We start from the raw sequence: 19,956 nt of genomic DNA, 5'->3' as shown, positions 1-19,956 counted from the left end.
TTTTTTTTTCAAAGTTAAGCTTTTATTCAGTTTTAAATTAAAAAAAATAAATTTCATTATTAAATAGTGAGATGGGTCTAACTAACGTTCAGAGAGTTTGTTACTCAGGAACCAGGAGTCACAATTAATGGGGGAAGATCATCTAAACTAAAATTAATAGAGTTGTATTTGTGAAAAGTTCAACAGTGGCATGATTGCAAAGAAACTAAAATACAAAGTTTTCAATGTATACAATGGAGGGAGAACTGGACCACTTATTTTACTACAACCAGAAGCTTCCTTCCCAATGCCAGCCAGCGCAGTTACTATACCACAGTGCTAATGTCATCAGGCTCATCTGCCTTTTTTTTTTTTTTTTTTTTTTTTGCCTGCTGGGTAGGGATTTCAAGTATTCAAGGTGTCTCCGGGCATCCTCTTGATTCTGCCTCACATACATAGTACACCACATAAGAGATCACCATGGTGAACCGACCAAACATGGTGACGAGCACAGCATAGTCAGTAGTCTTTTTGGGGAGGTTACAAAGGTCAGCGTCATCGGCAGGACTGAGGAATGGTCTCCCAGCATGCTCATCCAACACCAAAGTCTTGCGAATGACATTGTGCCCTGTCTCGTGATTGGATCCCATGCTCCTCAGAACTTGCTGAAGAGTACAGTCACAATGCCACGGGTTATTGGCAATTCTAGCCCTGGCCTTCAGATTATTGAAGGCATTTTTGTGCGTGCTTTGAATCCTGTTGTCAGACAAGTCCAGGGTCTGCAAGGTTTCTGTTACTCTTTTGAATGCATGCTCGTCAATAAACTCGATGCCCTTTTTTGGACAAGGTTTAGAACTCTCAGTTGATGGAGGTCTTTAAAAATCTCTTTGGGGATGGATGTGATCTGATTGGAGTCCAGATACAGCAGAACCGTTTCAGGAGGGAGATCTCAGGGTATTTCCTTGAGGTTTGCATTGCTACAGGTGACATTTAACCCCCCAGAAGAAGAGCAAAGGCAGCCCTTGGGACACATATTGGCAGAATGAAAATACAGTATAATCAGGACAAAGCTTTGGAGGAGGAGACACATGGAGAGAGAACGGGACAGCCACAGGTCGACCAGATTCATCCTGGAACCTCTGCATAATCACGAGTCCATTCCTCATTCACTCCAAGTGTTGCAAAGGTTCTGCCTCTGACCACACTCTGAATTTCCCTCCTGGGTGTTCAAAAGGATGTAGCTAGCACACAGCCTTCTTCATTATTTCTGACCTTGCTTGGGAACCTTGCGCCAGTCCTGGATTGGGATGGCTGCTCCATCCTCGTGGCGCAGGGAGGAGGCTTTTGGTGGGTATGCCTAGGGGTGTGCACGCTGCTAGGGCTGCAGCAGCCACCAGCTCCAGAAGACTGCAAACTGGGCTACCCACTCTGACCCAACCCGCTGGCCCGGCTCCGCTCCGGCATGGGCTTTAAGATCCTCATCCTAGCTGCCTAGAAGTCAGTCTTCTAGCTGCCACAAGAGGTGAAACTCCAGCCCCATATCTGTCTGGATGCTGCCATGCTCCCACCTTGATGATAATGGACCGAACATCTGAACCTATAAGCCAACCCTAATTAAATGCTGTCCTTTATAAAAGTTGCCTTGGTCATGGTGTCTGTTCACAAAACCCTAACTAAACCAGGCAGTCTAGGGATAAGACAACTGAATTCTCCTCTATGTGGTTTCTCTTCCTTCAGTGGCTTAAGGAGACCTTATCCACATGGAGAGACATGGCTACTAGGAACAAGTAACATACAAAGTAACATTTGAAGCCAATGAATAAGACCAGCACAATATCACTTTTTCACATTATATTGACCTTACAAGTCATAGGTTTAGCCCAGAGTCTGAGTAAGACAAAAGTATGCAGATAAAACAAATAGCATGAGTTTGATTAATCCACCACAGACCTGATATGTTTTCCTAGGCAGCTGACGATGCTGACAGTAAAGTATCAATCTTGGATCTGCAGTGGGGTCATTCTTCTGTCCCACTGGAGTGCTATCTGCCAACATACTTTGAATATATTTTATACTTATTTATTTATCTATGTATTTAGTGTGTGTGATGGTTTGTATATGCTTGGCTCAGGGAGTGGCACTATTAGAAGGTGTGGCCCTGTTAGAGTAAGTGTTGTCACTGTGGGTGTTGGCTATAAAACTTTTCATCCTAGCTGCTTGGAAGCCAGTATTCTACTAGCAGCCTTCAGATGAAGATGTAGAACTCTCAGCTCCTGTACTCTGTCTGCCTGGATGCTGCCCTGCTCCTGCCTTGACGATACTGGACTGAGCCTCTGAACCTATAAGACAGGTCCAATTAAATGCTGTCCTTTTTTAACAAAAGATTTATTTATTATATATAAGTACACTGTAGCTGTATTCAGACACCAGAAGAAGGCATCGGATCCCGTTACAGATGATTGTGAGCCACCATGTGGTTGCTGGGATTTGAATTCAGGACCTCTAGAAGAACAATCAGTGCTCTTAACCACTGAGCCATCTCTCCAGATTTGCCTTGCCTTGGTCATGGTGTCTGTTCACAGCAGTAAAACCCTAAGACAGTGTGTGAATGCACAAGGCACAGTGCACTTATGGAAGTCAGAGGACACCTTGTGGGAATTGGTCCATTCCTTTCACTACATAGGTTCCAGGTGAAGCCATTGAATCACCTTGCTGGCCGAATACTTACTGATATATCCACAGAACTTAATCATTAGCAACTGAACCTCACTGCATGTAGCTTGGCGCTATCTATGCCCCTTGCCCTTAGTTGCAAACAACAGAAAACCACCCTAAGGTGGCTTTTTAAAAAATTAAATGAGGGGAGAATAGTTACATGGTTAATGCTTGTCTGTCTGTATGTTTGTGTGCACTGACTTTCATCTGTGTGTTTCACTGCTGCTCTTTGCTTTCTTTTGTGGGTGAGGAGGTGCAGTGTTTTGCTTGCATATATCTCTCTACCATGCCCATAGCGGCCAGCAAAGGCATCAGAACCATAGAACTGGAGTTACAGATAGTTGTGAACTACCACGTAGATGCTGGGAATAGAACACAGGTCTCTGGAAAAGGGGGGAGGGTGCTCTTAGCTTCTGAACCATCTCTCCAGCCTTATTTATTATTATTATTATTATTATTATTATTATTATTATTATTATTATTATTAGACCCGAGGTTTCTTACTGAACCTGAAGTTCACAGTTCTGGCTGAACTTCAGCTGGTCAGAGAGTCTCCAGGATCCTCGTATCTCTGGCTACCCAGTTCCAGAGTGATACATATGTGCTGCTGTGCCCAGCTCTCTTTTGTGTGCTTGGGATTCGAACTCAGATCCTTACAATTGCACAGCAAGCGCTCCATCCATTGAGCCACCTCCCCAGCTCCATCCCTTGATACTTACCTTTAATTAAAAAAAAAATAATTTAAGAATGATTTTATCTCACAGGTGTGGGTGTTTTGCTTGCAGGTATGTCTGTGCACCATCTGCACGTCAGGCCTCACAGAGGCCAGAGGAAGGTGTTGGATCCACTGGAAATGCAAATACAGACAGTTGTGGGCTGCCTTATGGGTTCTGAGACTCAAACTTGGGTTCTCTAAAAAAAATTAATTTAAAGAGAGAGAGAGAGAGAGAGATCCACCCCTCTTCACCGATGAGCTAGCTACCTCACCAGGCCATGCATTTTGTGTGAGTACCACAGCGCGTATGTGGATGTCAGAAAACAACTCGTAGTCAGTTCTCTCCTTCTACCATGTTCTGGGGTCTGGAGATGAAATTCCAGTTGTCAGGCTTCACAGGACCTTCCCTTGCTGAGTCATCATCTCACCTGGCCCTCCCAGGTCTCCTTCTTATAAGAGGGGACTTTCTTTTGAAGATACTGCAAACTGGCTGTTTGACATTGCATCGTTAGACCTATGCTGTGGCCACTAAATGCTCGCCAGGAGCATCAGGGGATTGTTTGTTGCCAGGTGATGTGTCCCACATTAGTAAGAGCCTGCATGCAACAGGAAAGGGAAGTGGAGGCCTTTTCAGCACTGGCTCTACTCCTGCTGGGCTGCCGTGGATTGCTGGTGTTTCTTCACAGACGCAGAGCTCCTGCTGGGCACCCCTGTCCATGGAGCCGGCTGAGGAGATGTCAAAGGCATCAGGTATAGCTAGTTTGGCCCTTGTTTGTCTACGTTGGTACATTTGTTGATCATCTCTTTGCCCTCTTTGACATGCCATCTACTTTCCACAGCCCCCTGAATGGTGCCCTTTCCTACAAATTCTTCCTAATGGCTCCTTGGTTAGAACTGACCCAGAAGTTCATTCCTGAATCCAAACAAAATAGCAGGGAATAGTTGTGGCCAATGATTGTAGAAAAATGACAGTAATGGAAAATTCATACTTAGGGTTTTATTGCTGTGAACAGACACCATGACCAAGGCAAGTCTTATAAATGATAACATTTAATTGGGGCTGGCTTATAGACTCAGTGGTTCAGCCCATTATCATCAAGGTGAGAACATGGCAGCATCCAGGCAGGTATGGTGCAGGAGGAGCTGAGAGTTCTACATCTTCATCCAAAGGAAGCCAGGAACAGACTGAGTGTCCTTAGGCAGCTATGAGGAATGTCTCCAAGCCCACCCCCAGAGTGACACACTTCTTCCAACAAGGCCACACCTTCTAATAGTGCCACTCCCTGAGCCAAGCATATGCAAACCATCATACATACATAAATCCAACATAGTCAATATCGCTAGAGAAAGGATGAGAAAATGTGCAGAAGTTAAAATATAAAAAGATAGGGGCTGGGAAGAAGGCTCAGCGGTTAAGAACCCTGACTGCTCTTCCAGAGGTTCTGAGTTCAAATCCCAGCAACTACATGGTGGCCCACAACCATCTGTAATGGGATCTGATGTCCTCTTCTGGTGTGTCTGAGGACAGCTACAGTATACTCACATATATAAAATAAATAAATCTTTTAAAAAATATAAAAAGATAGAGCTGCTCTGTGGCACTCACCTTTGACCCCCAGCAGAAGCAGAAGCAGGCAGATCTCTGAGTTCAAGGCCAGCCTCATCTACAGAGTAAATTCCAGGACATTCAAAGCTACACCAAAAAAAAAAAAAAAAAAAAAAAAAAAAAAAAAAAAAAAAAATCATTTCTGGGGATGTGGAGAAAAAAAAACAAAATATAAGATAAAAGAATGACTGGGAGGGGCTGGAGAGATGGCTCAGTGGTTAAGAGCAGTGACTACTCTTCCAGAGGTCCTGAGTTCAAATCCCAGCAACCACATGGTGGCTCACAACCATCTGTAAAGGGATCCAATGCACTCTTCTGGTCTGTCTGAAGATAGTGACAATGTACTCACATACATACAATAAATAAATCTTAAAAAAAAAAAAAAAGAATGGCTTTGTAAAGTGACATCAAAAGCCAAAAGAGCTGAAGAAGCCTATGACCCCAGAACTCTGAAGAAGAAAAGCCAGGTGAATCTGTGAGTCTGAAGCCAGGCCAGTCTGCACAGCAATTCCAAGACAGTCAGGGAGAGACAATGAGACCCTGTCTCAAAAAGTAAAAAATATAAAAAGGAGTGAAAAAAGAAAGTAAGAAGTAAAGAAAAGAGAAAAGTCGTGCATAGCCCCCATGGGAGGAAAGGGATCCCATGAAGGGAGCAAAGATGCAACCTGCGGGCCCTACAGTTTAACCTCACAGAAAGATGCCCATGCATCTTGGTTGGGGATGCGAGATGGCTAAGCAAGTAATGGTGCTTGCTGCCAAGCCTAATGACCCAAGTTCCATTCCCAAGACCCCCAAGGAGGAATAAGAAAACCAGCTCCCGAGAGTTTTCCTCTGACCTTCACATGTGAACCCCGCCTTCTCAGGCATCTTCTGTCTCCACCCACCCCTCACACACACACACACACACACACACACACACACACACACATGAATGTTTGAAAGAACCCAGTGTCCACAAACACAAAACCACAAAATCTAAGACATTCCTCATGCAAATGCAAAGACACTATCCAATCTTTTAATACATATTTATTCAAAAGCCTACTCAAGATAAACATAGAGTATAAATCAGATAAAAGTCTCCACCTTTAAAGAATGTATGTTTTAATGTGGGATACGAAGTTCATGGAAAAAGGGAAAATAGAGTAAGGTTATCAAAGTGGACATTTTGAGAGACCTTTTATGTTGTACCCAGTGTCTTTCTTTTAAATGTGAACACTCAATAACCTTTTGTTAAGTACATCATTACCTCTGAAGCCAAATGCATTATACAGCTTTGAGGAACCAGACTAAACACATGCATACACACACATACACACCCACATACCACACACATGCACACTCACACGCACATGCACACGCACACACACTACAGTAGTGGTTAATCTATTGGCAGTCCCAGTCTGGTGCTACAGTCCCTAAGGATTCCTGGAAAGTGGCAGACCTCCAGGCTGTGTTGAAATCCTAAAGACACTGGTTCTGATACAAGCAAGTGAATGCCTGAGCAACAGGATAGGTGAACTGGCCAGCAGGAATGAGGCAAGTGGGCAAACATCAAAGGCTTTCTTCTTCCGTTGTGAAGAATTCCTCACACAAGTGCACAGCAGTTTTTAGTTGGTTTTTAGTTGATTCTAGCTGTAGTCAAGTTGGTATCCAAGATCAGCCAACACAGTAGCCAAGAATGGTTGTAAATGTCTCATCCACCTGCCTCTACCTCCCTAGAGCCGATACCAGAGGCGTGTGCCACCATACCTGGCTCTGAATACAATAGTTTTATAGTTCAGATTAAATAAACCTACTGATATGATCCATTCTACACCAACCATGGTGCACAAGCCTGTCATCCTAGCATTTGGGAAGCTGAGTCAGGAGGTTGCAGTGAGTCTGAGGCCAGCCTGATACACAAAGTGAGACCCAGTTTCAACCAGAAAAAACATGGAGAAGAGAGAGAAAAGAGAAGAGAGACCCACAGAACCCAGGCTTCCTCATTGTGTCTGTACTTACCGGAGGGCAGGTAAGAGTTTAGCTTACTGTTCGGCCCTCACGATGGCTGCCGACCATCATGGAGCTCCTTCTTCACCTTCCTCAGTGAATTCAGCACAGTAACGTGACAGAGCAAAGGTCCCTCCACCTGGTATCACCTGGAGCCATCTTTAATTTAACAGGAAACTGACCTGCCCATTTTCCCATCCCTGCTGTGAACAATCCTGTGGAAAAGCACCCACTCCTGCTCTAGAAACTCGGACTCAAAACACCCAGCTAACGCCATGGCTCTGATTTATATGAAACCGGCGCTAGCTTTCTCCACTTCCCGCTGTGACTGCCAACCCAGATGTAGTTTTTCTGTGTTCTTTGCCTTTCAACACTCTCTGTAACATGCACTTGTGGCTGCTCTGTGAGAAGTGTTTCTCTCCCGGCAGTCACCTGCCAGCTTAGCACAGACTCTCAGCTCAGATTCTGGAGGTGCTGAGTGGTCTTTGGATCTCTACCCTGAGACAGTAATGAACCTATGGGCCATGAACTCCAAAACAAAGATGCTAGCACCTCCAGGTGAATCAACACCCTTGGCACCATCTGGAAGGCACTGTGTGGCTTGTGCTCTACCAGGCTTCTGACCCTGCCTAGTAGCAGGTGCATTCCGGTGTATTCCATCACCCAAGCGCGTTCTAGCCCCAACTGGTGCCCCGGCATCTTTTCTCTGAAGGTGAAACACCAGCCGTTTCATCTCAACCATTTTAAGCCATCAAATGGCAGACGGGTTTACTTTAAAGGAGCAGCCCCAGCGTGTTAGTCAGCTTTGCGTCAGCATGACAGGGCCTGAGATATCAACCACGTTAATCAGCCTTCCGTTGCTGTGACAAAGTGCTTGAGGAATCGGCTGTAATTAGGAATAATTTATTTTTGGTTCACAGTTGGCTTGTTTCTGGTCCTGTGGTGAGACAGTCATGATGGCAGGGGGAGACGTGAAGTTACTCAGCTCACAGTGGACAGAAAGCAGGAGAGAAAGAAGAGGCCGGCAAGAAAACAGAGGCTTGAAGGGCACCATCCCAGTAACTTACTTGCTCCATCTCTGTCCACCTTCTGAGTCCCTCCCATCTCCTAGTAGCTCACTGAGCTAGGAATCCTCACAAGGGTCAGTCCAGTCCTGAAGTCAGAGCCCTCGTGACCCCATGTCTAAACACAAGTGCTGTGGGGAGTAAGCCTTCACTTAACATCCAGCTCATACTAGCAGTGTTCAAGGATGGAAGGCCATCTCAGCTCACATGTTCTGAGGTTTCAGTCTGCGTCTGTTTGGCTCTAGCTTTAGACTGGGATGGCTCGGTGTGCTATGGTGAGTGTGCACATAGTGGGGGTGGGGGCCTCTACATCTCACGGTAGCAGGGAGACAAACTGAGAAACACAGTGAGGTGCTAGAGTTCCCATACCCCCTTAAGGGCATCGCCTCAGTGACATACCTCTGTAACTTCATATATGTAAATATATATATATATATTTAATTTTTAATGATTTATTTTTGTTTGTATGAGGATGTTGGATCCCTGGAGTTACAGGCAGTTGTGAGCTGTCATGTGGGTGCTGGGAATATAACTCAGGTTCTGCATTTTCCCATTTTGGCCTCCCAGGATCTGATGCTTGCCCTTTCTCCCTTGTTTTTTTTTTTTTTTTTTTTGTTTTTGTTTTTTTTTGTTTTTTTGTTTTTTTTAAATGAAATTACTTATTGAGTCCCAGAATTCTGTAACAACAGCACCTGGGAGCTGAAATCAAGTAATCTTTATGAGTGGAGGTCAGCCTGGGCTACAGAGTGAGTTTCAAGTCAGCCTCTGTAGGGAGAGACTCTGACTCAAAAAGAAACAAAGCGGGAGTGGGAGGGTGGGTGGGTGAGTAATCACCCTTATAGGTGCAGGGGTAGAGGGTTTGGAGTTTCCAAAGGGGAAACTGGAAAAGGGGATAACATTTGAAATCTAAATAAATAAAATACCCAATAAAAATCATAAAAAATAATCATAAAACTAATCATTGAGGTGAAAGGGTCTAGCCCATTGTGGGCCATGCCACTTGGGCAGATGGTACTGGTTTGTATAAAAAAAAAAAAAATCAGGCTGAGAAAGCTATGAAAAGGAAACCAGTAAACAGTATCTCTCCATAGCTAATATGGCTTCTGCTTCAGTGCCTGCCCTGACTTCCCGGGATGATTAAATACGCCCTTTGCTTAAAAAAAAAAAAAAAGCTGCTGGTGCTGGAAATCCTGTCCCATGTCTTTCCAGTAGAGGGCGCTGGGGAGACACTGCTGGCATCCACAATCCCACAAGTCTTTGTCCTGGTCCCTTTTGTTTAGATGTAGCAAAATCCACAATAGAATATTAGAGAGGGGTCATCCTCAGTAGCTACCAAACCTACTAATCTCTGTCTCGAAAGTTGACACCCCAAGCCATTTAAGAAGTGGGCTAAGGCCAGGTGTGGTGGGGCATGACTTCAATCCCAGCAGGGGGTGTAAAAAGAGGTAGAGGCAAGCAGACCTCCGTGAGTTCAAGGTCAGCCTGGTCTACAAATCGGGTCCAGGACAGGCAGGGCTGGTACTAAGAGACCCTGTCTGGAAAAATAAGAGATGGGGAAGGATTAAAATGTGGGAATAGAAGGGTTTGGGGTCTCCACTCTTCTGACTTTCAGAAAGGGGAAGATGACCACAGGGACCCAAATCAAAGGTGTGAGACCCAGAGCAGCAAGAACATCTGAGCATATCTCCTGCCAACACACACACACACACACACACACACACACACACACACACACACACACACACAAATATGTAAACCATACAGAATACATGAGCCATAAATGAGAAGAGAGAAAACTAGACAGCAGTCCAGGACACAAAATCCAAGGCGAACAGGCTTGCTCCCATTGTTGGTGTTATTTTAGTAGAAGTGTTGGGAAGCCATATTTCCAGTGTGACACAGGGGCACACCACCACCGTGAAATAACAAGGCAACTTACCTTTACCAAAAGGAGCAAGACCACCCAAAGGGTGAGCAGGCGAAGGGACTGGAGGCTCGCATAGTTTCATCCCAAGGTAGGGGAACAACTGTGTCTTACCCCACTGTTGGGAGCTAGAGCTGGACCTCAGAAGCTTATTTATAACTGGTTAAAAACAACAACAAAAGGAAGGTGTGATAGAGTCAAGGCTCAGGAATGCCTGGCATCCAGGGTTGGGATAAACAGATGGGAAGGTTTGTAGAATACTCGCCTTTGATTAGATAGCTAGCTGTCTTTAAAAAAAAGACTTATGATTTATTTATTTATAATGTGTAAGTCCACTGTAGCTGTTTTCAGACACACCAGAAGAGGGCATCAGATCTCTCTGCAGATGGTTGTGAGCCACCATGTGGTTGCCAGAACTGATTGAACTCAGGACCTCTGGAAGAGCAGTCAGTGGTCTTAACCACTGAGCCATCTCTCCAGTCCTAGCTATCTGTCTTTAATGGAAAGACTGTCTCTTACACATATAACCCATCTATACCATGAAATCCCAGAGATACAGTTCAGACATGCTCACCAAAAGTGCCGAAGGCCTGAAGTGGAAACCATCAAAACCAGCTTCTAGGAAGCTGTGTCAAAAAAAATAAATAACAAGAAACAGACCAAATGCTGGGCATGTGGTGCATGCCTTTAATCCCAGCACTTGGGAGGCAGAGGCAAATGGACAGCTGTGCGGTTGAGGCCAGCCTGACATACAGAGTAAGTTCCAGGACAGCCGGGGATACACAGAGAAAAAACAAAATAAAAACAGACTAGAAACTAGAGCCTCTGCCTCTTACCCCCACCACACACACACACACACACATCCCCACACCCCGGTATTTCTGGTATTTTCTAGCATCTTGCCAGATTGAGAATCAGATTAGTTTTTGGGCTGGGTCTGGTGCTACACACCATTAGCCCCATCACTTAGGAAGCAGAGATAGGTGGGTCTCTCTGTGTTAAGGGCCAGCTTGGTTTATATAGTGAGTTCCAGGCCAGACAGAACTGTACAGTGGAACCCTATTAAAAATTAATGGTGTTGGGGGGAATGAGTTGGAGTCACTCACTTTTGGGGTTTCTGTCTTAAAACTGTGCAATCAGTTTATATCTTCTCATCATTTTTTTTTTTTTTTGTTTCGTTTTTAGTTTTTACAATGCGGCCGAAACTCACCTTGAGTAATGAATCCTTTGGGTTACAGCATGGTGACCACATCGGGCATTCACTGTGAAAGTGGAGTCAGGTAAGAGCTTCAGGAGATTATGAGGGCTCTGTCCTCCTGCTGGATTAACAGGTCAGTGAATCTGTGGACTTTTGTGACTGATGGAACTAAGATCTGTGGCTGATATCAAGGTGAGGGCAGGCACAAGATAAGGCAAAGCCTGTGATTGGGCAATGAAAAAGTAAGGTGGGGACAGAGTTTTGGAAAGGAGGAGAGATAGAGGAGAGGGGAGGAAGCCAAGATGGAGGTGGAAGAAGATGACACATCTTCATGTAGCTTCAAATAGCCACAGGTAGCTATGAATATCTTAGGAGGGATTGATGATTACAGGACAGTTTGTCTTATTTAGGTGGGCAGTTTATACCAATATCAATTGTCTCTGAGTTTATGGTGTGGAGGTTTTGTGGAGTGGGAATTTATTGATAAGAGTCTCGATTTTACCTGGTTGCTGGGAATGTGAGCAGAGTCCACAGCAGGGAGCCTTAGGAGGGTAGCTGCCGCTCAGGCCAGAGAGTAGCCAGCAGCAGACCAGGATGGGAACTGAGATTTAGAGTTGGGTGGAGACCTTTTGCTGTTTGAGATGAAAATACCCCACAAATGCCATGTGGCTACATGATGTCAGCAATAGCGAGGGCTGGTGGTTCTTTTTATAATATTCACTGCTACAGAGCTCTCTCGGGCTTGCTTTATTTCTCCACTCAGTATCTACAGAAGGCCATGACTCAGCAGACCCATACCAGGTAGCAAGCATGTACTGGCACCATGCTCTTGGACCTCTGAAATGGGAGCTGAGTTAGCGGCTTAATTCAGGCATGGCAGCACACGCCGCAGTCCTGGAGACAAGACAATCAGGAGTTTAAGGAGTTCACAAGTTTCACAGTGACTTTAAGGCCAGCCTGGGCTACACAGAACCTTGTCTGGAAATATGCATATATGTAAATTAGTTAATTACCCAGTCTTAGGTATTCAGTTACAGCAATAGAAAAAATTGGATCCAGGCAGTGGTGGTGAATGTCTTTAACCCCAACACTTTAGAGACAGAGGCAGGTGGATTTCTGCTGCCTGCACAGGACTACACAGAGAAATCCTATCTCAAACAAACAAACCAACAAACAAAAGAATTTTGTTCTTGGGGCTGGAAAGATGGCTCAAAGGTTAAGAGCACTGACTGTTCTTCCAGAGGTCCTGAGTTCAATTCCCAGCAACCACATGGTGGCTCACAACCATCTGTAATGGGATCTGATGCCCTCTTCTGGTGTGTCTGAAGAAAGGTGACAATGTACTCACATATATAAAATAAATTAATCTTTATTTTAAAAAACAGAGTTCTATTCTTGACTCTCGTGACTTAATTACTTCTCCAGCCGTGCCACACCTCCCTTACCATTACACTGGTGATTGGGGTGCCAGCCAATGAATGGGAAAGGACGCCAGCATTCTGGCTTAGTGGTACCTAAGGCAAAGGAAATGACTGGAATTGTTGTGACACTTTCTCTGAGGCAGTTTCCCACATAGCTGGCTGGTTCATGCTCACACTGCCCTAGTCCAGTTATAGCAGGCTTCTTGGTCACCATTCTAAACCTGTGGGAAGTTTATGTATTAGTTTTCCTTGCATGGAGATCACAGAGCATTAGGGTTCCTAGTGTTCTTTTTCTGGTCTTGTCCTCTGAGGCTGGTGAGCTATTCAGGAACTCATTCCTAAATAAACCTGGATTTTTATACTTTTAAAATTCGGCTCGGATTGGCTTATTTCTTCATCGGAGAAAACCTATTACCTAACTTTCTGCAAAGTTCTCTTTCCTAACTCATTTATTCCCTCTTAAAACTGGAGAACGTTTCACATGCCTTCCAGAATGTGGTTAAAAACCAAGGCTTGGGCTAGAGAGATTGTCAATGCTCAGTGATTAAGAAAGAGCACTGACTGCTCTTCTAGAGGTCCTGAGTTCAATTTCCAGCAACCACATGGTGGCTCACAACTATCTGTAATGGGATACATTGCCCTCTTCTGGTGTGTCTGAAGAGAGCTACAGTGTACTTATATAATAAGTAAATCTTAAAGAAAGAAAGAAAAAAGGCTTTTTGCAGTCTGCAAGCTAATGTTAGGCTGCCCTCCTGTGGCGACCACAGACAGCACTGACACGACCTTTTTATAGAACAGCAGGCATTAAGAAACCAGGGGGTTTCCATTTTGGATGTGTTCTAACCTCAAGATGTACCTCCCCAAACCCCCCACTCATGCAACACACACACACACACACACACACACACACACACACACACACATGCACACACAAATCAAAGAACATAAATAAACAAATTAGAAAGCATCTCATGGGGGCTGAAGAGATGGCTCAGTGGTTAAGAGCACTGACTGCTCTTCCAAAGATCATAAGTTCAATTCCCAGAAACCACATGGTGGCTCACAACCATCTGTAATGAGATCTGATGCCCTCTTCTGGTGTGTCTGAGGACAGCTACAGTGTACTTATATGTAATAAGTAAGTAAGTAAGTAAATAAATAAATAGATCTTTAAAAAAAAAAGAAAGAAAGAAAAGAAAGAAAACATCTCCTTTAAACAAAAATAGGCCAGGTGGTAGGGCACATACCTTCAATCCCAGCCCTGGGAAGGCAGAGGCAGGCAGATATTTTGAGAGTTTGAGGCCAGCTTTGGGTTGGTCTACAGTGTGAGTTCCAGGGCAATCAAAGCTGTTACACAGTGAAACTTATGCCTCAGTCACTCACAGCACTGGTTGTTCTTCCAGAGGATCTGGGTTCTCACTAAAATATATATATATATATATATATATATATATATAAAATCATTTTTATAGCAAAATTAAAAAAAGAACCCCCACAACTTCTGGGCTGAGTGACACACAAGTAACTGGTGTGGAGCCCCTAAGTTATGATATATGATCTCCCTTACCCAAAATTCTTAGGATCAGAGGTATTTGGGATTTTGAAATATTTGTATTACATAACGAGATATCTTGAGGATCAGAAATTTATATCTGTAGTATATACACCTGTACACAAAGCCTAAAGTTAATTTAATGAAATATTTTTAAATAAAGTTTTTATTTGCTTATTTATTACCTATGTGGAGTGAGTGTGTGTGTGTGTGTGTGTGTGCCTGTGCTACAAGTGCAGAGGTCAGAGGACAACTTGTGGATGTTGATTCTCTCTTTCCACTGTGTGGATCCCAGAACTGAACTTGGGTCATCAAGCCTGGTGAGAAGGGCCTTTATCCAGTGAGCCATCTCACCAGGCTTTGAGAGAATATGTGTTTTTTGGTTTTTTTTTTTTAAAGTGATATGTATGTGAGTGTGACACATGAATGTGGTAGTTCTTGAAGGGCAAAAGAGGGTGTCAGATTCCCTGGAGCTAGAGTTACAGCTGGTTGTGAGCTGCCTACTGTGTGCCTTACTGAAGGGAACTGAACAGTACAGGCTCTTGGCCTCTGAGACATCTCTCCATCCCCCACCAGTGCCTGCATAGAAAATAAACAAACTTTGAGCCTTCCTCCTCCTAGTCCAAGCTCTCAACAGGAAGAGCTGTGCACAGCTGGAGGGGTAAAAACAGTGGTGTGGTCTGGATAAAACCCATGTATTGCACACTTAATCCCAGAGGTATTTGAGGTGTGGGATTTATGGGAAGTGTTTGAGTCACAAGGGCTCTGCCCTAAGAAACAGATTCATCTACTTAGAGATGAACGGATTAGAGGTTTCTCTGGGAAGTGGCTTTGACATATGAGCAGCCTCCTCTGACACACCTTGCACTGTCTCACCCAGCGATGGCTTTACTAAGTTCTGACACAGTGAGACACTCAAATCAATGCCAGTAACAAGCTCTTGAACTCCCCCCCCCCCACCTTCCCAGAACTGTGAGCTAAATAAACCTTTATTATTTATAAATTACCTGGTATCAGGTATTTTGTTATGGCAACAGGAATCGATGCAGACAACAGACATTTCCTGGCTCTATGCAGGGGTCTCTCAGAGGGCCTATGTCTTCTCATTTTTTTCCTCATCACTGTGGAAATTTGTAGTAATCAGTCAGGTGTACTGGGTTTGAGTCCTGACTCTGCTACTTTCAGAGAACACAGACAAGTACCTTAATTTTTCTGTGTTTCAGTTTCCTCATAGTCAAGACAGCATCTCTTGCCAAAGCCCTTAGGGATTAGATGAGTAGATGCTGATAAAGAGCTCAGAACACTGACACCAAGGAAGCACCCCGTAAATGCTATTTTTAAGCCCCTAAAGCAACAGTTCCCAACATGTAGGTTGCCACCCTTTGTGAGTCACATATCAGATATCCTGTATAGGGAGATCTACATTACAATTCATAACAGCAGCAAAATTAATTATGAAGTAACAACAAGAATAATTTTATAGTTGTGAGCAAAAGCAACAAAGTAACAAACTGCCAAGATTCCACCCACAGCCCCTGGGGCCACCCGCCTGCCTGCACACGTCTTTCAAACTACACCTTTAGATGCTGGAAGGGTAAATGTGTGGCACATGGTGTGTCATAACAGCATGTACCCAGATGTACAACTCCAAGAGTGAACTCTAATAGAAGCTGTGGATTTGGGGTAATACCGACTGACAGGAAGTCTGCCAGGGGGCAGCTCTCATGAGAAGTGTGTGGGGATTCTTTGTACCCTTCCATTTTGTTGTGAACTCAGCAAGTTCTGTAGAAAAGGGAAGCTTGAACTGGGAAGATGACTCAGTGGTTAAAGTGCTTGCTGTGCAAACAAGAAACTGAAGGTGGAACCCACATAAATGCTATGCAGATGTGGTAGCTCTCCTGTAACTCAAGCCCTCAGAAGCCAGAGAAGGGATCCTGGGAACTAGTGAGACTAGCTGAATTAACGAGTTCTAAGTTTGATTGAGAGACTCTGACTCAAAGAGTAAGGAGATTTTTGAGAAAGATTCCTGACTTTAACCTTGAATCTCTACATACACAGGCATACACATGCATATATGTAGACCCACACACATGCAAACATGAATAAACATATGCATACCATGAACACATGCATATGCAAAAAAGATTATTAATTCAGAAAACAAGTTAACTGCTAGTAGAAAGTCAGTTCTGAGAAAATAAAGGGAATTAAGTGGGCACGAGCTTACTTATTTTTATCTTCATAGTTTTTTTTTGTTTGTTTGTTTTTAATGTGTTTGAGTGTTTTACCTGTGAAATGGGAAGCAGGAAGGCATTGGTTTTACTGGAACTGGGATTTATAGATGGTTGTGAGCTGTCGTGTGGACTCTGGGAAATGAATAAATCTTGGTCTTCTGCTGGGGGGCCAGCCCTCCTCCAAACAGGGCCAAGTACTGAGGTGGGACCAAGGCCAAAGGCTGATGACCTCTGACATTTAACTCTCACTGTTCAGGGGGCCTGAGGCTGATGGCTCTGGCAATTTAATTCTTACTGTTATGGGCCCAAAAGCTAATGGTTTCTGGCAATTTAACTTGCTATTCTGTGGTCAAAAGCTGATGACTTTTGGCAATTACACAGAGAAAGGGAAAGGAAGGAAGGAAGGAAGGAAGGAAGGACGGAAGGAAGGAAGGAAGCTCTTGCCCTCTTACTTTCTTGCTCCCAGTCTGTCCTCTTTCCCCATCCCCCACCTTCATCCTCTGTCTCTCACATGTTCATGGTTGGCCTCTACTTTTCTACTCCTCTCCTCTCTCTCTCTCTCTCTCTCTCTGCCTCTCTCTGTCTCCACTACCCTCTCAACTCTCACCCCCCTGCACTCTAAATAAATTCTATTCTATACTAAAACAAAATAAAAGGAAGGAAGGATGGAAGGAAGAAAGGCGCACATGCTCACACACACACACACACACACACACACACACACACACACACTGGATGAAGCAGAAAAGGGCTACACCCAACTTTATTATTGCTTTCAGCTTTTTATAGCTTTTTAAACAAAAATAATTCTATGTAAGAAAAAATTACTGTACTGGCTGGTTTTGTGTCAACTTGACACAAGCTGGAGTTATCACAGAGAAAGGAGCCTCAGTTGAGGAAATGCCTCCATGAGATCCAGCTGTAAGGCATTTTCTCAACTAGTGATCTAGGGGGAGGGCCCAGCCCATTGTGGATGGTGCCATCCTGGGCTGGGAGACTTAGGTTCTATAAGAAAGCAGGCTGAGCAAGCCAGGGGAAGCAAGCCAGTAAGTAACATCCCTCCATGGCCTCTGCATCAGCTCCTGCTTCCTGACCTGCTTGAGTTCTAGTCCTGACTTCCTTTGGTGATGAACAGCAATATGGAAGTGTAAGCTGAATAAACCCTTTCCTCCCCAACTTGCTTCTTGGTCATGATGTTTGTGCACGAATGGAAACCCTGACTAAGACAATTACCTAGTAGATAAAATGCTACATAAAAGGAGAGTTACAGAAATATGTCAATAGTAAGTTCAGAGCAGTGTTTCATTCTAAAAGCTCATTATAAGTTCAAAGCAACAGTTTTCACATAGCCTTGTTTTATCACAGTGCACACCAGTAGCCTCATCCTTGAACCTGACCAAAATGAATGTTTTTCCTTGATCACAAATCTGTCTCAAGCCAATTTTTCTTCTTAGTGTTGTTTATGAAAGCTCACTGTACTCCTTATTAAACAGCCTTTACTTACTAGTCTGTGAGGGGGGGCACATTCTAATTATATCTTTCTGGCAAAGCAACTACAACCATCTCCTTAAACTTTCTTCCTAAAATTATTTGAATCAAAGCAGGAATTCTATCAAGTCATTATTTCACTGAAACAGCATTAATTCATGAAAGTTAATCTTCACGTTGATCTGTAGGAAATGTATCCCATAGAGCTGGCTGTCAACCAGGAAGTAACCACACCAGGCTATAGGCAGGGAGGGTCTCCTGGTGTCCACTCACACCAAGCCAAATAAGTGAGGACGATGACAAAGACAAACATGAGAAAACACATCAGTAGCAAGAAGCAATCCTGGGACAAAGTCTCAGGCTGTGCCTCACTAGAGGGCACCCACCAAAGCTGAGCAAGATGGTGGGCCATCTCCAAGGAGCTCACTTGTCTGCTGCAAGTTTAGAGATTTAGTCCATTATCACGGCGGGGAGAACGGCAGCATGCAGGCAGACATGGTGCTGCAGCAGGAGCTGTGTCATGGTTGTGCCACATTAACACAGGCTTTGAATGAGGGAAACTGAGTCGTAATTGCAGCTAGTACATAGAACTCTGTCCTGTTTGCTCAGCCATTCTGTAAGTCTAAAACTGTACTAAAGAATAAAACCGGGCTGGAGAGATGGCTCAGTGGTTAAGAGCACAGACTGCTCTTCCAGAGGTCCTGAGTTCAAATCCCAGCAACCACACAGTGGCTCACAACCATCTGTAATGAGATCTGATGCTTCTGGTGTGTCTGAAGACAGCTACAGTGTATTTATATATAATAAATAAATAATAATTAAAAGAATAAAACCAATTATTTTTTTAAAACCATCCCGATAATTTTCTGAGCCTGGGCTGTAAATGCACTCAACATGCAGACACGGTGTATTTACCTGTAAGGTTTAAATACACACAGCACTGCCCAGCGACTCAGCCACCGTCTGCGGAGCAGCAGCTGCATTGTTTCATTTGGAGTTTCCCCAAGCCTTGGTCACCATTCCAGAACAGCACGTCCTCAAGACCACCAGCGGCCTTTCAGAGACAGCTTTTCGGTGCCTCTGCTGTGTGTTTATAACTGGCTGTATAAAGAGGGCGGAACATGTGACTGCTTCCTGTGTCTGAGCACTAACTATTCCCATACTTATTTCATTACTACGTGCTTTCCTTTCTCGCCTCCCCTAGGATATCACTGTGCCATCAGAATGCTCCCTGTCTGGGTCCTGTTACGCACACAATTTCACCACAGAATAAAAGCAAAATATTGGTTAGTTACAGATCCCCAGTCTGACTGAGCTGAGAACCTGAAGTAAAATCCAACTCCAGGGAGGCTCTGGCTCCTCCCAGCCAAAGGGATCTATTAGTATGTCCCACAGTGTGCCAGCACTCTCCTGTCCCCAGTCCTGGGACAGACTGTTCTTTCTCTGAAATGCCTCATCCTCCTCCATCCCAGCCAAAACAAACAAAATGCACTGCTCCCCAGACCCCCATTTCCATTTTTGTCTTCAAGACGGCGCCAGGGCTATGTCCCCACCCCCTGTCCCACTTTGACTCATTTTCCTATTACTGTCAAGTAGGAAACCAGGTCAATAGTAATTATTAGAATAAGCATGAGTAAAATGCAAGTGATTAACTTGCCTGTAGGTAAAATTATCAAGAGATGCCCCAAGGCAGAGGGAATGATAAGGCCTTGAAGACCTGTTTGAAATGAATTCAGACTGTCCCTCTTGGCATACTGAAAGGCTGGAAGGAAAGCTTAAAGAATAACTGTCTTTTCCAGTGTAACTGAATTCTGTCCTCTCCCTAAAGTCGCCAGCTAGAGCTGTGGATGCATCCCAGGGGTAAGAGTGTTTGCCTCACACGCATAGGGTTCTGAGTTGGGTTCCCAGTACCACCTGCATCCACCATGGTCTAAGTCACCACCTTTGATGAACCAAGGCTAGATTCTGGGAACAGAACAGAAGTAGCAGTAGCATGGTCTGGCTGGCACGTAGGCAGAGCATTCTAAAAATAACTGTATTCTCTAAAACACACATTTGTGGTACTTTA

The 19,956-nt window shown here is 44.3% G+C and overlaps 1 pseudogene across 1 annotated transcript; it reads right to left on the bottom strand.

Annotated features, from left to right (window-relative positions):
• Positions 1-305: 305 nt before the first annotated feature.
• Positions 306-1,108, bottom strand: LOC308416892 (leucine-rich repeat-containing protein 3B-like; annotated as a pseudogene). The gene has a single exon. The product of its transcript is annotated as a leucine-rich repeat-containing protein 3B-like (transcript).
• Positions 1,109-19,956: the final 18,848 nt, after the last annotated feature.

The sequence above is a fragment of the Micromys minutus genome, assembly GCF_963924665.1.
Source record: "Micromys minutus genome assembly, chromosome: 2".
Taxonomy (NCBI): domain Eukaryota; kingdom Metazoa; phylum Chordata; class Mammalia; order Rodentia; family Muridae; genus Micromys; species Micromys minutus.
Note: the sequence above shows the minus strand (reverse complement) of the source record. Positions and strands in the feature narration are given on the sequence as shown.